Raw genomic sequence first — 18957 nt, 5'->3', positions numbered from 1 at the left:
TCAAGGCTGGCTTTGTCTATCAGCGCAGGAGCGTGAGGACAGAAAACTGTGACACATTTGTTGTTTCCTTCTGGTCTGGAGAAAAGTCAGGGAAGGAAAAGGGGGGGGGAATCTTGATGGCTTAAAGGAGATTTGTTTTGCCAGGGTTTTCTGTTGGCTTTTCCTCCCCCCGTGGATAACAAGTGTGGAGATGAGGGGACACATCTCAACCACGGCTTTCCATCCACTGGGCATCCAGCTGGAGCCAAAGCTTGTGCAGTGACCGAGGGCACAGCAAAGGGAGGAACCAGCAGGAGCAGGGAGGGCTGGAAGCAGCCAGGGTTTCCCTGGATGTGTTGCTGCTGGCACCTTTGGATTCAGGCTTCCCCAGACCTCTCAGTGCTGCCAAAGCCAAGCCCCAGGGTAGCAGAGGGGTTTTGAGGCAGAACCTTCACCTTTAGAGAACAGGGAGGTTTCCATTAATGAGGAAGAGCTTTTGCACCCCTCAGTGATTTTGAGGAGTCCCTGCAGCAGAGTCTGCTCCCACTGCACCCAGGAGAGGCCGTGTTCTCCTCGCGTTCAGGAGGAGATGTGCAGAGATGTGCTGGATGTGCAGAGCTGGCAGAGCACGTTCCCAGCTGGGCAACACAGCCGGGACAGCCACAAATTCCAGTTGCCCTCGTGGCCTCTCCTGAGAGAGTCTTGGGCCACCCCAGCCTCAATGCCAGCTCTGGAATGTCCCTGCTCCCTGCCAGCAGCCCCTCGGGAGGCCCTGTGGCTCCAGCTCCCCCATCCCCTGGAGACAAGCAGGGTCTGGGGGGAGCAGCGGAGAGGGCAGAGCTCAGGGCGACCTCAATTTCTCAGCTCTGATGCTTCAATTATTTCTGCAAGGAAAAGAATCTTTATTATTTAATAATGGCTGAGGCCCTCCAAATTATTCATCAGCTCAGGAAGGGAGCTGCTGAGATGCTCGGGAAGGACATGATGGGTGTGGGGAGCTCATTTGGGGTCTGGGTGGAGAGAGAGCTTCGGCTGCTTCACCTCATTCCCCTCCTCCTTCTGGGGGTCTTGTCCAGCCATAGAATCCTGGAATGGTTTGGGTTGGAGGGACCTGAAAGCCCATCCAGTGCCACCCCTGCCCTGGCAGGGACACCTCCCACTGTCCCAGGCTGCTCCAGCCCCAATGTCCAGCCTGGCCTTGGGCACTGCCAGGGATCCAGGGGCAGCCACAGCTGCTCTGGGCACCCTGTGCCAGGGCCTGCCCACCCTCCCAGGGAACAATTCCTGCCCAATATCCCACCTAAATTTCCCCACTTTTAGTTTGACCCCATTCCCCCCTGTCCTGTCACTCCACTTCCGGACAGAGTCCCTCTCCCAGGGCTTCCCTGGAGCCCCTTCAGATCCTGGAGGGGCTCTGAGGTCTCCACACAACCTCCTCTTCTCCAGGCTGAGCAGCCCCAGCTTTCCCAGCCTCATTTGTGCAACCTGGAGATATTTCATTTCTGCAGCACCTTGGCTTTGAGCCAGGGGTGGTCCCCAGGTGGGAACAGAACCAGACCCTGTCCATGGGCAATCCCAGCTCCCCGGGGGAGCTTTGGGGGATGCGCTGCTGGCTCTGTCCTGCTGCAAGTGTCCCCTGCCCACATGCTGCAAATGATGTCTTTCCACTGGAGCAAGAAGTCGAACCTGTGAAGTGCTGGAAGGGGCTTTGTGGGAGAGTTGTACCTCCATGTTTGAAAAGAGAAACCATCCTTGCTTGCATATTTAATTGCCAAATTATCATATAAATGTCACATACTCAGGATGCCAGAACTCACTGATATTTTAAATGCTTCCATGTTTTAATTCCTTGCCAGTCAACCTTTGCAAACCTAATTACAAAGGGAAAATCACTTATGGCATTTTGTTCACCATGTTTGGAGCTGAACTGAGTTTCCTGAGAGTCAGAGAAATTTTCAGCTGATTTCATTTTCTCTTTCTTGGTGGTGACAGGAGCTGTTCCTGCTGCTCCTGGCTGGGATAAGATGGATTACTGTCAGGGAAAGCCATGGAAAGCCAGAAGAGGCCTGTGTATTTGGGTTAGCTCTGCAAAACAACCCAAAAATAAACAGAGGAGCCCATGCGGAGCTGGAAACCTTGGGGAGGCTTCATGCAAAGCAGCTTTCCCCTTCCACAGTTCCTTCCATCTCACTGTGAAAGCAGCTTTCTGAAAGGGATCCAAGTCGAAGGGGAACCTTCCTGTGATGGCACAGGCTGGGTTCTGACATTTCCAGGGCCTCGGGAAGGGCCCTCCTTGGAGCCAGTCCGGTGTTGGTGCTTCTGGTGACACCCCCACGCCCTGAGGGCTCCGCACCCACCGCGGGCACTCCAGACCTGCAGGTCCTGCCCCTCTCCCAGAGGTCAGCGCTGGCTCTGGGCTGGCCCAGCTGCTCTGAGGTGATCCCACCTCTCCGTGGGGTGCCCCTGCTCCCTCTCGGGCACTGCGGGGACCAGCCCAGCCCTTCCCAGCACAGCAAACGGAGATGGATGCCTTGGCTGCCCTCGGGTTTTGTTCTGGATTAGGGATGTGATGGAGCCCTGACATTTCAACCAGGAGCTGAGACATTTTAAGTTGTGTGCAGGGAAAATTAAGGTCTGTGCACTTTCGAGCAAGGATATTGCAAGGAGTGGGAAGCCAGGCAAGATTCATTACGGCCCCAAAGTGCAAAATTTCACACTTCCATCTGCAGTTTCCTTTTTTAACTGTCTGTCATTCTGAGATGTTTGTATGAAATCCAGGGAAGCGAGGAGCAGGAGAGCCGCAGGGATAAAGCTGAAAACGTGCACTCCCCTTGCGTGGGGCTTTGTGTTCCCCACCACCCCCAGCGCACCTGAGCTCCACAGGCTGGGGACAGCAGCGGGCCCAGCCCAGCACAGCTTCTGTAGGGGAACGAAGGAATGGCCCAGCCAGCCACAGAACCTCCGAGAAGGCCAGAAACGGAACTGGACAGGGCATGAAACAGAACAGTTTCGCTGCTGCCTATTCCTGTTCACATTATTGCTGAAAAAGCCTCTTAATTACGGGAGGTCGACTGTAAGAGGCCTTTTGGTGGATTCTGTGTTCTGAGGTGTTTGTACACAGGGAGGAGCATCACCAGCAGCCTGAAATGAACCACTCTGGGTCACTCAGCCGGGTTTATCCTGGGCGACAAAGATGGAATGACCCTCTGGAGTCCTTCCCTGCTGCTCTCACAGAGCTTCTCCTGCCCCTTTGACTTTGCAGTCTCATAGCCAAGTGACCTTGTGTGGAAGCCTGGGATTTGTGTGGATCGGGGCTGGGTGGGACAGAAGAGGCCCTGCCCGATGGGAACCAGCTGGGCAGGCAGAGCAGGCACCGTGTCCTGGGAAGGTCAGGCTGGACACAGCCTGGGCCAGGCTGGAGGCAGCAGCAGCCCAGACAGGAACTGCAAGGAGAGCAGGAGCTTGATTTGCTGTCGGGCAGGAGCTGTGCGGGCTGGCACCCGCTGACCAGCCGGCTCGGTGGGCACAAGGCTGGGGTGAGCCGGCCCTGCTCCTCTGGGACCAGCACTGCTGCCCCGGCTTCATGGAGCTGCCAGTGCCGAGGGGAGCTGTGATGGATCCGCTCTTCTCCCTTATCCAGGGGCTGCGCTGCACCTCCTGTGAATACCAACACCTCGGAACGCCCGGGGACGGCAGGGAGAGAGCGAGCCCCGATAAATCACGGGGCTGGGAGCCTTTATTGCCACTGACAACAGCGCCTGCCAGGGCTTTGTTCTCCTCCTGCTGCTCAACTCCCTTGTTTTGCTTTCTGCTCACCTTCCCTGTGCCCTGTTCCCACTCCTGGCTGTTCATTGTTGCCATTAACAATTCTTAATTTGGGCCAGAATCCACTCGAACTTGGTGCTGCAGAAATTCAGAGTTCCATCTGTGCTTCCTCCTTCTTCCTTCCCTCTGTCATTGCCTTCCTTCCCCAGATTCCCTCGCAGGGTCCTGCCTCACCTCGAGGTGCCTTGTCCTGTGCCCAAGGGCTGCCTGGATGTGCCCATCCATGGGAGATGCCCTCACTGGGGCCATGGCAGAGCCTGATTTGGGAATGGCGCTGCTCAGGGCTGGGTCTGGGCAGCAGGAGGGGGCCGAGGGTTTTACAGGTGCCAAATGAGGCCAGCTCAGCCCTCGGCTGTGCAGAACAATTTGCAGGGACTCCAGCTTGTCCTGGCCACTTTTCGAGTCTTAAAAATTTCACATAAGCACAGGACTGAAAGACAAAATGCTTTCCCAAAAATAGTTCTGCAAGCTGTGAGGGCGGGAGCCAGGGAGGCAGTTCAGCCAGCCCGAGGGTGGTAATTGCTCCTGGATGAAGCAGTCTGGCCCTCCAGGGAGTGCTGAGACCCAGCAGGAGCTGAAACCCCAGGAGCTGCCGTCTCTGCACCACGGGGAAGGAGAATGCACAGCTGCAAAAGCTCCTGAAGGCACGGCTGGGAACACTGAGCTGGGGATGGGGTCAGCTCCTCCAGAGCTGGAGCCAGATCAAAAACCCCACTGGAAGTGATTTATTGGGAAGCCTTTGTTTCACTGGGAGAGACGTGTGGGGCAGTGCTTCGGGGAGCACACAATTCACCCAGAGCTGTGCTGGTGCTTTGAGCCCGGAGAGGGGCTGGAGGCAGATTAAGCACATGGGGTTGGGATATCAGATACCTGTGAAAATCAGTGAAAAGGACCTGATTGTACCCACGGCTGGGGCCATAATGTGCCGTCTGTGCTGAGTTTCCAGGGCACCGAGCTCTTGCTGCCGTTGGGGTTTTGTTACAGACAAAAGCCCTGATGAAATCTCGCTCTGCTTTGCTGAAATGTTATCCCTGCCTGGAGCGGAGGAGATTGGCTCTTCCTGGGGCCCAGCTCCACAGAGCCTCCGGTGGAAATGGAGAAGCCCCAGGAACACAGGGACTGTTCTCACCTTCCGACAGCAGCTGGCGAACAGCGAGCCCGAGGCTGGAGCCGGGAGGGGGTTGGAGGCGTTTGTTCCCTGGGAAGGCTTTCGGGGTGGTTTGGCATCACAGGGGAGGGGAAGGAGCTGTGCCCCGACCTGCTGCTGGCTGCTTTGAGTCCATCCCTTTGGCTGCCTGGATCTGCCCCTTAGAAAGCCCAAGGGGCTCCAAAGCAGTTTTGAGATTTTGCAGGCAGGATCTGTGAGTGGGAGATGTTTTGAGTCGGGGTTGGTGACAGGAGCTCTGCGTTCCCTCACTGCTGGCGTCCTGCACATCCCTCCTGCCTCTCGCTACATTTTTCTTTTCTTTAAGGGACAGGGGGGAAAGTGGGATATAACCCCAGCAAACCTCCTTTTCCAGATGTAAATCCATCCCTGTGCTTAAGCAAAAACCTTTTGAGCTCAGGTCAGAGTGGCTTCAAAACCAGAGCTTTTCCTTCCCTCCCCCCCACGCTGGGAATTTCCTGGCGGGTTTTAGGGCTCGGCACAGAGGACCTGGTGCTCGTTGGACACAAAGCCAGGCTTATACATAAACACTGCCCAAGGAGCTGCACCTGCCCCAGGCCCAGCTCGTTCCTGCTGCCCCAGGAGCAGCCTGGAGCTTTTGCCATGAGCTGGGACGGAGGAGCTGATCCCGTAAAACTGGGAACACGAGGCCTTGGAGAGGAGCTCTGGGCTGGCCTGGCAGGAGGGTGTAAAGCCTCCAGAACTCCTCCAGCTCCATGGATCTCTCCTGATTTACACCAGCGCAGTGTAGGGCTCTCAGCACGTGTGCCAGATGGTCTTTTATAAGCACAGGAATTATTTAAGAGTGTGGCCATTACTCCAGTGCTAATGAATTACAAATAACTCCTGCAGGAAAGGCCTTCTGCTGACTAAGAAACGTGTCCCCGAGATAAGCTAACATTGAGGTTTAAAGGGTCAGCAATTTTTTAAAAATACATTTTATTCCAAGTAAGTTAAAGGGGCCTGGAAAGATCCCGCTTGCCTCATTAGCAAATATTGCCCAATTTTTCTTTCAGAGTGTAGCAGGGGGGAAGAGAACCATATAAAATAAACACCTGGCAGGACTGCATAATCTGCATAAATTCAAGTGGTTACACTCCTGACAGAAAACCCAACCAAAATGAGCCTTTGGAAGGTGGCAAAGCTGCCTCAGCCATGATTTCTTTCCATGCAGGCCGTGCATGGCTGGGATTCCAGAGATCCTGGCAGATCCTGGCGCTCCGTTAGCTCTGGGTGGACACCCTCAGATCCAGGGGTGGGATGGGCCAACCCCAGTCCCAGAGCACAGCCCGGGCCCATCCCAGCTCCTCCAGACGGGAGGGTTGGTGTGGCTTGGTCACAGCCATGAATCTGAGCACTGAGCTCCTCCTCTCCTGCTGGAGGTGAAATTTATTGCTTCAGGCTCTGTTGATGCATTTTCTGTTCACAGCAGCCCTGGTGTTCTCCTTCCCTGGGTCTTTGGGGATGACCATCCCCAGCTGGTGCCACTTCTCCACTGTCCCAGTGACCGAGCAGGGAATGGCTTCCCAGTGCCAGAGGGCAGGGCTGGGTGGGATCTTGGGCAGGAATTGTTCCCTGGCAGGGTGGGCAGGGGCTGGCATGGAATTGCCAGAGCAGCTGGGGCTGCCCCTGGATCCCTGGCAGTGCCCAAGGCCAGGCTGGACATTGGGGCTGGGAGCAGCCTGGGACAGCGGGAGGTGTCCCTGCCATGGCTGGGGTGGCACTGGGTGAGCACTCAGGTCCCTCAGAGGACCCTCCCTGTGCCAGGAACACTCAAGGCTCTCTCCAGGTTGTCTTTCGTGCACATTTGCCTGAAAATTCAGCCACTCTGGGATGCTTCAGTGGGATGAGGGGGAGGAAAATGCAGAGGGTCTGTCCCTAAAAGAGATTGAAAAAGCATTTTAGTAATTTCTAATGCTTGAGTAATTTCTGGTACCAAGGAACACATCAGCAACAGAGCTGGTCTCATCAGAATAATAGAAAATCCATGTTCTTGGCCATCAATTATTGATAAGGGTTAACAGGGCCACATCCACCCCGGCTCGTGTCGCGTTGTTCCTTCCCCTTGTACATCCAATTTTCTGCTTCCTTCGTTCCCTTGTTTCATCTTTTAACCCAAATGTTTCCAGCCCCTGGCCCAGCTGTGCCCAGCTGCTCCGTGATCTGCCAGGGTGGGGACCAGGGCAGGGCAGGGTGACAACAAAGGGCAGCTTCTGGCTGGATTCCCTCTCTGCCTCGCTCTGGGATGGGCTCCAGCAGGAGCAAACCCATTATTCCCATTATTCCCATTATTCCCATTATTCCCATGGGAATGGGGCCCAGGGCATGGAGAGAACTGACCCTGCTGCTGTCCCAGTGCCCTCAGTGAGGAGGGGGAGGCAGGAAAGCTCTCCAACTCCAGGGTTATTTCCAGGCTCATCCCAGGTGGGATGAAATGAGGGAATCTGTCCCAGAGCAGCATCCCAAACCCAAAAGGCCAAGTGAGGAGGTGCCAACAAGCAGCACCTCCCCAGTACCCTCTCACTGCCTGTTCTACATTTGTTCTTCCCAAAAACCTCTCCCTTGCTGTGGTGTCCCCAAGGCAGGGAAGGGAAGGAACGTTGATTTTTTCTCCCCACATCCAAAAATCCGTATTTGAGCAAAGACTGGGAAGAATTCCTATACAGAAGCAACGTCCTGCAATTAATCCTAAAACCTCTCATTGTGTGGGAATGATTGTTTAGCAGGAGCAAACACCTGCTCTGGTCTGTCTCCTTTTTGTCGTGGTTTGGACAATTTTCAGGAGTTCAGAGGTAAAGCCTGGTTTTCAGTAGCTCCAACTTCTTCTCTTTTGATGTTTTTTTCCCTTCTTTCACTCGGTAAATCTGTTCCTTTCTCAGTGATGACACATCCCAGCCGGTATTAGGGATTAATGTTTGCTCTCCCATCACTTTCTGGGTCCATATTTGAGGGGCAGAGTAGGAAGCTGGCAGCAAATTTGAGTGTCCCTGACTTATGCTGGACACAAACTCCCAAAGTTTACAGGGCCACGAGTGATGAAATGAGTGGATCCGAGGACTCAGAGGAGCTGCATGGAACCCGTTTGTGGTTGGGGAGGGAGGAGCAGGGGAACAGCGTGGGGGATTTTGCTCAGTCTGTGGGATTCTGCTGCCAGACATCCCTGTGGCTCTCCCAGCGCTGCCCCTCTCCGTGTCCTGCTGCAAACTGGGCTTCCCAGATTTTACTCATGGCTTGTAAACAGTCCAAGAAAAAAGGAAAAAAAAAAAAGCCATTATTCTGGTCAGAAAGCACTTTGGCTGAAAGGCTGCATTTTTTATCATTTGTGTGTGTTGCAGTCCACAAATAATAAATAAAACCTGGGTAATTTAGGTTTAATGATGTTCCCTGGATTCAGCTGTCCCAGGTGTGCCAGGTCCGGCCCCTCCTCGCCACTGCCAGGGAAATGTGCAGCTGGCCACCCCCCCCTGTGCCCTGCAGTCCTTCCTGGCCTCTGCTGCTGGGTTTGGGGTCGGCCTCACTGCCACATGCCCCGTTCCAGGCTGGAGCAGGGGAACAGCGGGGTTTGGGGGGATTCAGGCAGGGAGTTTGCAGCTGATCCTTCCTCCCCTCCCTGCAGAACTGCCACGTTCCCAGCCAGTTCCCAGAGGGATGCATCTCTTCCTGCTGGATATAAACCTTAAATTTACATCTCCAGTTAAAGAGCAGCTTCCCAGATAGGGCTCCAGTCTCCAGTGAGGATGAACAGAAACATCGCCCCCATTAAAGATTTCATCCTTTTTCCTGATGAGGAACTGCCTGTGCAGGCGTTTTATGGCTTCCCCCAGAGGGGGTCTGGTGCAGCGTTAAATCTTTGCTGTGTCAGGCTGAAAAGTCACTCGAGATGGTGCTTAAACACCTCCTCCCGTCCCCGGCCGGCCGAAAATCCTTCCCTGCTGGATCACAGGTGGGAGATTAAAATCAGCATGTGCTGTGCATCCAGCAGGGAGGGGATGGTGGGGTCCTCCCTGTCCCCTCCCTGTCCCTTCCCTGTCCCCTTCCTGCCACCCACCTGCTCCAGGGCCACCTCCAGCAGCTCCTTTTGTCCCACCTCCACTTCTCTCCCCGGTTTATGGAAATGATCCATGTCCCTGAGCAAGGACTGATCCACAGCACAACTCCAGCAATTCCAGAGTATTCCAAAATCCACATCGCACAGCTGTGCCCGGCCTCCCTCCCTCTGTGGGCAGCATGGAAAACCAAACAAACACAGCCCGAGCTGTTAAAATATGGCTGCGTGCTGCTCCAACAGCCATGCGGAATTACGGGCTCCCATCCCTGCACCTCACCTGGCTCTGCAGAGCACCCCCGGCATCCCGGCCGCCCACGGCCCCGAGATCTCGGCAGTCCGGGAGCTGTGGGGTGGGGAGGTGAATTAAAGATGAAGTGGCAGCTGGAACCGTGAAGTTCCTGCCTTAATATCATTTTTGGAGGAGCGCTGTGCGTTTGATAACATGTGCCACACACACGGTTATTTCCTCAAATTCGGTAACAGCAGATAACACAGTGATCCCAACCTGCCCCCAGCCCGGGGGGGCAAACCTGGCATTACAGAGCTCTGGCACAGAGCCCGGCTTACCTGATCCCAGCATTACAGAGCCCGGCTTATCTGATCCCAGCATTACAGAGCCCGGCTTACCTGATCCCGGCATTACAGAGCCCGGCTTACCTGATCCCTGTGGCTCCTCCTGAGCCCTCCCCAGCTCCTTCACTGAGACATTGCCCAGGCTGGGTCGGCTGCCAAGGAGCTCTGCTGGCACTGGGGCTGCCCCCAGGTGTGGGGTTGGAGACCCTCGGGGAATGGGGCTGGAGACCCTGGGGGAATGGGGCTGGAGACCCTGAGGGAATGGGGCTGGAGACCCTCGGGGAATGGGGCTGGAGACCCTGGGGGAATGGGGCTGGAGACCCTGAGGGAATGGGGCTGGAGACCCTCGGGAATGGGGCTGGAGACAGCTCCTGCCAGCTGCAGGTGCTCTCGAGGCCTTTATGAGGGGGGACAGGGTGGAGACAGCCAAGGCTGGATTCCCAAAGCGCCTCAAAGTGCAGCATCCTGGGTGATTCCCAGAGGGAAATTGTCTCCCACCACTGGCTGAGGATCCATCAGGATCCATCCCATGTATCCAGGTGGGATAACCCTTGTCCAGGATCCACTTCAAAGCACTGAGAGGCCACAAGGGGGGTTTCTTTTGGTTGGTTGTTTTTTCCTTTTCCCCAAATCTCCCCTAGATCCTGGCCTTGGAGCAGGGCTGCGACAGTCCTGTATCACAGGCAGGACATGTTTGCTGTGCCTGCCCCTCCTGGGATCCCTGACATCCCATCCCACCCCATCCTATCCCATCCCATCCCATCCCATCCCATCCCACCCCATCCCATCCCATCCCATCCCATCCCATCCCGTCCCATCCCATCCCGTCCCACCCCACCCCATCCCATCCCATCCCATCCCATCCCATCCCATCCCATCCCATCCCATCCCATCCCATCCCGTCCCACCCCATCCCGTCCCATCCCATCCCATCCCATCCCATCCCATCCCATCCCATCCCATCCCATCCCATCCCATCCCACCCCATCCCATCCCATCCCACCCCATCCCATCCCATCCCATCCCATCCCATCCCATCCCATCCCATCCCACCCCACCCCATCCCATCCCATCCCATCCCAGGGAATGGAGAGCTCATCCCTGCAGGCTCAGGCTTGCTGCTGGAGCCCAGGCTGGTGAGACACCTACGATGGCTCTGGTCCTGCAACAGGTCAGGAGGGCTTTGGACATGAAGGGAAATCCTTTCCAGCAGCTCCTGGTGGAAGAGGGGGCTCGGTGGGTCCCCTCCCAAGTCTTCTGAGGCAAAACCAAACTGGCCCCTCTTGTCTTGGGCTGGGCAGGCCTGGGAGCTCGGCCCCTTCCCAGCCCTTCCCAGCTGGAAGCAGCTCCCTCTCCAGAAGGAGGGATGCTCCTTCCCTCTCCTGGGCTCGGAGGGGAGCGGGTATTTGTGTCTGGTTTTTCCCTGCTGGCGTTTAATGGGCGTCTCAGCAGCACAAACAGAAAATGCTGCATATTCATCTTCCGTGTGTGGGACTGAGGTGGAGAGGAGGGACGGGAGAAGCGCCTCGGGCTCGTCACTCCAGTCTCATCCTCAGCAGGATGAAGAATAACTTCATTTCCAGCTCTCATTTTGTCTCCCTTCCTTGCTCTTTGTGGCTCTGCTCGGGGCCGTGCCCGCCCTGGCACATGGGCAGCAGGGAAATCCCTGCTTGACTGAAACACCCTGACCCACCCCGGCTCCCGAGGGGCAGGAGGGAGGCGATAAAACTTGGGCAGCATCTGGGAAGATCAGGAAGTGCAATGCAATCCCTGTCAGGGCTGTTGGCTTGGCAGAGCAGCAGGGGGGCCTCCAGTGCAGGCACGGGTGGCAGGGAGGGGTCCGAGGAGGATGAGGGGATCACACTGCACTGACTGCTTCGGTCTGCTCCCAGGAGAGCTCATGGGAATGGAAAAACACGGCCTGGAGATCGCTTAACCCGTTCCAGATGCGGCTCACGGTGTGTTTGTGTTCGTGCTTGCCCAGCCGGAAGGGGTTAATGACTAATTAATGCCAGCCCCGGTTCACAGGCTGTCCTGGCACCGCTCTGGCTGCAGGAGCTGCGCGGTGGCACCAAGGTCAGCAGAGCTTCTGCCACGCAGGCTCGTTCCACACAAACCAACCCCACCAGCATCGCTCTGACTTGGCTGCCAGGAAACAAAAACAGTGCAGGGCCTTTGTGCCACGTGTGGAAAATGGCACATGGATAATTCAAAGTGTTCTTTGGGAGCGTCTGGAAATTTATTGCAAAGCATTTTAGGAGAGTGGTAAATGTCACGTTGGATTTTATGCAGGAGAGGACATGGAACCTGCCGGGGGTGGGACTTGCCTTCCTCAGCTCACAGTGACTGCAGCTCTCCAAACTTCCAGCCCGGCTCCCTGGGCTCCGGCCCTGCTCAGCACCAGGATCTGCTTTGTTCATTCCCTTTCCTGCAGAAGGGAAAACGATCAAGGAGCCCTTGGTGCTCACAAGAAATCCCCCACAGAAAGCAGGGTTTTGGAGGTTATTTGGGGAAGACACCTTGGGAGCTGCAAAGAGCATTTCCTACTCGGTGCTGCTGCACCTGGGGATGCTCAGGCCCTGGGGTAAGGCAGCCCAGGCTCTGCTGTGCCCCTCGCCCAGCACACGTGGCTAACACAGCCCAGGGAGGGGTTTCATCCTGGGCTGGAGCCTCTCTCCTGCTTCCCCAGGTCATTCATTCCACTTTCTCTTCTTCAATCCAAGCCCCAGCCCGGGCCGGGGACCCCAGAACTGCAGGGCTGGGGCTGGACTGGGAGGGGAGACAGAGCTGGGAGAGCTGGGGGTGCTCAGCTGGGAGTTCCAGGGAGAGCTCCGAGCCCCTTGCAGGGCCTAAAGGGGCTCCAGGAGAGCTGCAGAGGGACTGGGGCCAAGGGATTCAGGGCCAGGAGCCAGGGAATGGCTTCCCAGTGCCAGAGGGCAGGGCTGGGTGGGATCTTGGGCAGGAATTGTTCCCTGGCAGGGTGGGCAGGGGCTGGCATGGAATTGCCAGAGCAGCTGGGGCTGCCCCTGGATCCCTGGCAGTGCCCAAGGCCAGGCTGGACATTGGGGCTGGGAGCAGCCTGGGACAGTGGGAGGTGTCCCTGCCATGGCAGGAGTGGCACTGGGTGATTTTTAAGGTCCCTCCCAGCCCAAACCATTCCAGGATTCTGGGCAATCCTGGCTCCTGTGCCTCTCTGAGGGCACTTCTTGCTGTCCCAGTCCCCGGGGCTGCACCTTCCTTCTCCTCTTCCTCCTCTGCCACTTTCCTTGCTGTTGTTACATTCTGGTTCGAGTGATTTTTAATCCTCATAAACAACGAGCAAAATGTAAAATATTATGAAATGATTAATATTATTTTATATTGTAGTTAGCTCTAGGCATTCCCTTTCTTATTTCATCGTGATTGTTGGAGTTCTTTTATTCCTTTCATAAAGAAAAACATTTAATGTAAAAATAAAAGGAGTTTTGATGATTTGGGTGAATTCCAGCACTCAAGGCTTTCCCCCACATGTGCTTAAAGATGTGTGTGAGCTTTACTGCAGGAGCCTGGGGAGGAAACCCCTCATCCCAATCCCACCAAAGCAGGAGGAGTTTGATCACGGAGCAGAGAGGGGCAGAGGGGCTTTGGGTGGGGAAGGAGGGGTCCTTATCACCCTCACATTTGGGGCCAGGCTGGAACACGCAGGAGGCCCAAGGAGATTTGGAATTCTCCTCCAAAACTCCCAGCTGGTACAGAGCAGGCAGTGCTGCTGCCGTGAGCAGCGTGTGGGAGCCACTGCTGCACTCCGAGCCCACCAACCCGGCTGTTCTGTCCCGTGGGATAAATCCAACAGGGATGAGGGATGAGCCCTGGAGTGGGGCTGGGGGCTCTGGGGTCTCCGTGGATGGATGGGGCAGGAGCAGGCTGAGCTCTCCCCCTCCTACCCACTCACCAGGGTCTCCACCAGGCCTCTTCCACAGAGTTCTGTGCCCAGAAGATCCGGCTCTGCCCTCGGCACAAACACTTCAGCCAGGAAACTTGATTTTTTTAAGATTTTTTTTCTTTCCAAACCAAAGTTGCTTAGCAGGGAAAGTTGTGGGGTTGAGGAGCTCGTGGTGGGAGCCAGTGCAGCCAGGTCATGGGGATCAGTATCAGGGGCAGTAAATCCCCTGGGATTCCTGGCCTGGACCCTTCCGAGCTGTCCCCAGTGCCCCAAGGGACCGGTCCCCAGTGCCCCAAGGGACAGCGCTTCCCGGCCAGCGCTGGAGGAGCTGTGTTCCCATCCCTGCGGAGCAGGGCCTTGCCCTGTGCTGAGGACGATCCTCTGTTGGGTGTTTGCAGCTGGGCGAGGCGGTGCCCGTGCCCTGGAGCCCAGCTCGGGAGCTCGGGGGTGCACCAGGAGCGAGCCGTGGATTCTGAGACCGTCCCAGACAACAACCAGCCTGATACAAAGCCAATTACCAACTATTTTTAGAACGCCTTTGACAGCCTCCCCTCTTCCAGCCCGGGGATATTTATTCATTATCTTCCAAACCAGCTCCCTGCCCGGGGGTTGATGCACATGTCACAGGCGCGGGGTGTCAGCGGCTCGGCACCGGCGGTGGCACTGAGCGCAGCAGCCCTGTCACCGCGTCGCCGGCTGGGGGTGGCAGCAGGTCACAGACAGCGATAGCAGCGCCGCCCCCGGGGACAATTAAACGCTAAGTGGGCATCAGGCAGGATGACACCAGCCTGGGGAATATTCAGGTCACTGCAGAGTATTGATGGCAATAAATCCCTGACGCAGCAGGAGCCACCTGGCCGGGGAACGCCGCGTCCGGGGCAGGAAGGGAGCGGCCGAGCGGGGGAGAGCCAGCTCAGGGCTGAGCTGGGAGGCGGCTGCTGCTCCGTGGCTGGAATGGGCACCGCTGGTGCCGTGAGGACGGCCCTGGTTTCTCTGTGCCCGGCACAGGTGAGGGCGGGCACGGAGGGAGCAGCCTTGGGAAAGCCAGCGCCGGCCCTGCTCCCAGCCAGCCCCGCTCCTCAGCCCGCTCAGCCTCGCCTGCCTTGGCCAGGAAAGTCCTGGAGAGGGGAGCAGAGCCCTGTGTGACCTCCTCCAAACCAAACTTACTCCTTATTTTTAAAAGCGCTGAGGCCCGGGGCCAAATCCAGCGCTGACGCTCTGAGTGGCACAGATTTAATCTCCCCTCTCTCTCCCTTTCCCCACGTGGAGGCTGTTTTAGGCTGGGAGTTATTTTAACTCGCACCTTTCCTGTGGTGCATAAATTACACTCATTTAGTTGCTTTCTGCATCAGCAGCCGGGGGTGAGAAGTGCTCAGGGAGCCTCAGCACACCTGGGAGGCTCTGAACGGTGCCACCTTCACCAGCAAGGCTGGATTCGCCCCGTGCCACCCCCGGGATGCAAACATCCCCACTGGAAGGGCCAGGAATGGGATATGGATGGGGTACCACCCCCGTCCTGCTCTCCTGACTCCTGTGAATGGCCCACGGTGCCCTGGCCAGGCTCAGAAAGCCTCTGGGAGTTTGTCCCGGGTTTGGAGGGGGTAGAGCAGAGACCACGGGGCTCTGGCAGGGCTCTGGCCAAGGGAAGCGTGGAGGTGTCACCGAGGCTGCACCATCACAGCAACGTGGGCTCCCAAAATATCCCTGCTGGGAAGGGCTCCCCAAAATATCCCTGCTGGGAAGGGCTCCCCAAAATATCCCTGCTAGGAAGAGCTCACAAATATCCCCACTGGAAAGGGGAGGGCGAGAGCTGCCAGGGGTGTGGGCCAGGCTGGGGCGTCTTTGTGCCACAGAAGGAAGGCTTTGATCCATGATGGTCGAACCATGGTTTTTACCACAGGACTCCTGTTTAACCAAACTGGGAGCTGATTCCCAGCTCAGAGCTGCCCCGCAGCCCAGGTGGTCCGTGCTCACCTCCTGCAGGAGCAGTTAAAGTGCGGTCAGCTCAGCCTAATTAATGAATTCTCCCCCTCAGTGTGCATCTTACCTTAAGGTGAAGGTAAAGCCCAGCTTTAAAGGTCTAACCGGGTCCTTCCCAGGCTAAGCCCCACTGCCCAGCCTGGTTAAAGCTCCGAGGGTCTGACCCTGGGACCAGGATTTGCAGCCCACGCCGTGTCTGGGCTTGTTGGATTCCAAGTGACAATTCCCAAGCACTCCAGTGGACTCTGCTTTGAGCCACATTCACTGCTCCGAGCGCTGCCTCCCTTCTCTGCTAAGTGTACCCAAGTTTTAGTGTTTAATATTTAAACATGAAAGTTCTTTTGAGACATTTAAAGCAGAATTATTAACAGCCCCATGTAGAACTGACAGGTTAACAGTGCGACAATTAAAAAGAAAGGTTAAATACATTTTCTTTTCAGACCAACTGCTGTTGCCTAAGACTAATAAATCCACCAGGAGATGGTTTTTAGAGAGTGTGACGGGCTGTGTGTCAGCTTTTATAGGCTGGAGTTTTCAGAAATCACCACACTTCTCTTTCCAGGCAGCTACAGGTTTCAGTCTATATTTAGCAGATGGGGCTTCTTCCAAAGAGTTGTGTGAATCAAGATGGAAAGAAAAAAGAAATGGAGTATAAAAAAAGCAAACCCTACCGGCTGTGGGGCTTTAAACATTCAGGCTCACAGTTTGCTTGGCTTTTTTAATGTACCGTGATTCTCTTTTGTCTTGATGGCTCTGAAAACACAGGGGCTGGAGAAGAGCAGAAATCCTGCCACTCCGAGGGATCAGTTCCAGTGCTGAACTCCTGTTTGTCCTTTGCAAAATTGCTGTTCCCCCTGGCTGGCAGGACACGGCCTTGGGAAGAGCCAGGGTGACCTTCTGGGGACATCCAGGCTGTGAAATGGCCCCCAGCCCCTCCTGGGTGTTTGTAGGCAAAGCTCAGACCTTTCAGAGAGACATTTTCCATCTCTTTGCCGTGTCCAGCCACACAAACGCTCCCCTCAGTGTGATTCCCACTGGGACTGCACAGAGAATGTGTGGCTGCAGGACGAGCAGGTTAAAGGGTGACCCTGTGACACCCTGAGCGAGGTGGCCCTGGGCAAGCAGGTGACCTCCAGAGCTCCCTGGAGCCTCAGCTTCCCGGGGGACTCTGTGGAAGGAAGGGCACGGGAAGATCACGATAAATCCATCCATGCCTTTGGAATGTGAGGCCCGAGGACAGCCCTCAGCTCCTGCAGAGCCTGGGCACTGGAACTGCGGCAGGGTGGGCAGACAGAGCAGGAGGGGGTCAGACAGACCATGGAGGGGGTCAGACAGAGCAGGAGGGGGTCAGACAGACCATGGAGGGGATCAGACAGAGCAGGAGGGGGTCAGACAGACCATGGAGGGGATCAGACAGAGCAGGAGGGGGTCAGACAGACCATGGAGGGGGTCAGACAGACCATGGAGGGGGTCTGGCTGCCCCTTCCCTATTCCCTCCCTCCCAGGAGTTCTCTCCTGGCCCCTCTCAGCCCCCACAGGACCCCAGTCCAGCTCAGCATCACCTTTCCTACAATTACATCTCTCTCCCATCTTCTCTGAGCTCCAGGAGTCCCTCCTTGCCAAGGCTCTCCATGGACGTTGGTTTGGACCCAAATTTGCCACCATGGAGGGTCATGTGACTTACAAGTAGAGAGGAATATTCACTTGCTCTGTGCTTTTAGCCTGTTAAAAAACACTGCCTGGTGTTTTAAATGAGCTCTTGACAGCAGCAGTGGAGGTTCCAGACTATTAGAAGCACATCAGAGAAGGGATTACAGGATGGCCACAAGCCATGGTTGTAATCAGCCTGGGCTTGATTTATTAAACTCTATAGCAACCCATAGAAATTGATTAGCCATTCATTAAAATGGTTGTTAATCATGGATCTTCTCTTTGCACAAATTTAGGAAATACCTGGGTTACAACCAGCCTGAAGGAGAGGGGGAGAGGCCCAGGGCTAAAACTTTGGGGAGAGCTCCAGGCTCCTTTCCAGGCTCCATCCTCTGAGGTTTCCCTCTTCCTACGCTCCTTCAGGACAGAGCGTGGAGTGAGCATGGAGAGCGACGCACCACTGCCAGCTCTGCCCACGGGGTCCCAGCAGTGTCCCCCTGTGGCACAGGGACACCCCACGCCGTGGTCAGCACTCCTGGTCAGCCTGGGGTAACCGAGGGGAGCGGCAGCGCTGCAAGGCTCCAGAGGATCCGCAGGCATTAAACCACCCTCGGAGCTGCTGGTGCCCAGAGCCCGCGGGCAGAGGGTCCCCTTTAACGTTCAGATGTGTCTTTTTAAAAGGTCAGTGTGACAGCGTTATAGCGGACCTGGGGATGCTCCACGCCCGCCTCGGCTCTGCCCTGTCCGTCACCACCACGCGCCGGTGCCAGACTCCCACCCTCGGTGCATCCCAGAGCTCCAGCCCGCTCTGATCTTCCCTCTTCCCGCGTCCCCCGTGACTCCACAGCCCCCAGCGTGATGGGAAGGAATTACTGTAGCCATGAACCCGGCTCATTACACCCTCCCAGCCAGGGGCTTTAATGAGCACCCGGCTGCCGGCGCGGGGCTGCTCCCCTGCGGGAGCTGCGCACGGAATGTGCAGGGCAGCGGGCGGCCCTTCCTGCCGGGCCCCAGGGCAGCAGGTGAGCAACACCTTGACCCTGCAGTGGGGCCTTGGGCGTCCTGAAAGGGCAGCTGGAGCTGCAGGATGGAGCTGCTGCGTACCCAGGGGGCTCAGGGCACCCGGAGAGCCAGGCTGGTTCGGGGTACAGACAGCTCCTGGGGTGCTCTGATTCCACAGAGGTCAGCACCTGCAGAGAGAGGGGGTTTCCCATCCTAAATCATCACAGAATTATTGGATGGTTGGGTTGGGAGGGACCTGAAAGCCCATCCCATCGCACCCCTGCATGGGCAGGGACACCTCCCACCAGCCCCGAGTGCTCCCAGTCCCGTCCAGCAAGGATGTTCTTCCTCAGTGTTCCCTGTGCTTTTCACCCAGCTGGTTTATGGCAAACAGACCCTTGAGGAACAGTCTGGGAAAGCTTTGATGATCCCGGCGTCGCTGTGCTGGCATCGGTGCAATTCCAGCTGCTCTGAGCTGGCAGGAGCAGGACAAGGGATGTTTTTATGGGGTTTCTTTCCCGAGGTGTGCAGAGCGGAGCTGGCACAGATCACAGGGCTCCCGGTGACTTAATCAAAGTCACTGCACAAACACACCACCCATCGCCCTGGAGGCAGGAACGGGGCGGACCTCGGGAACAACAGCCCTGCCCTGCAGTGGGGCTTGTTCCTGTGGAGATGCCACAGTTCCCAGCCTGGGATCTGGAGCATTCCCGTGAAATCCCTTCTGGCACTGGATTCTATGGCAGCTTTCTCACCTCGGAGCTGTGGTGGCTCTGCCAGGCTGTCGGGCTGAGATGGAGCATCACTTCCCAC

Source organism: Aphelocoma coerulescens, chromosome 23, assembly GCF_041296385.1.
Source record: "Aphelocoma coerulescens isolate FSJ_1873_10779 chromosome 23, UR_Acoe_1.0, whole genome shotgun sequence".
Lineage (NCBI taxonomy): Eukaryota > Metazoa > Chordata > Aves > Passeriformes > Corvidae > Aphelocoma > Aphelocoma coerulescens.
Note: the sequence above shows the minus strand (reverse complement) of the source record.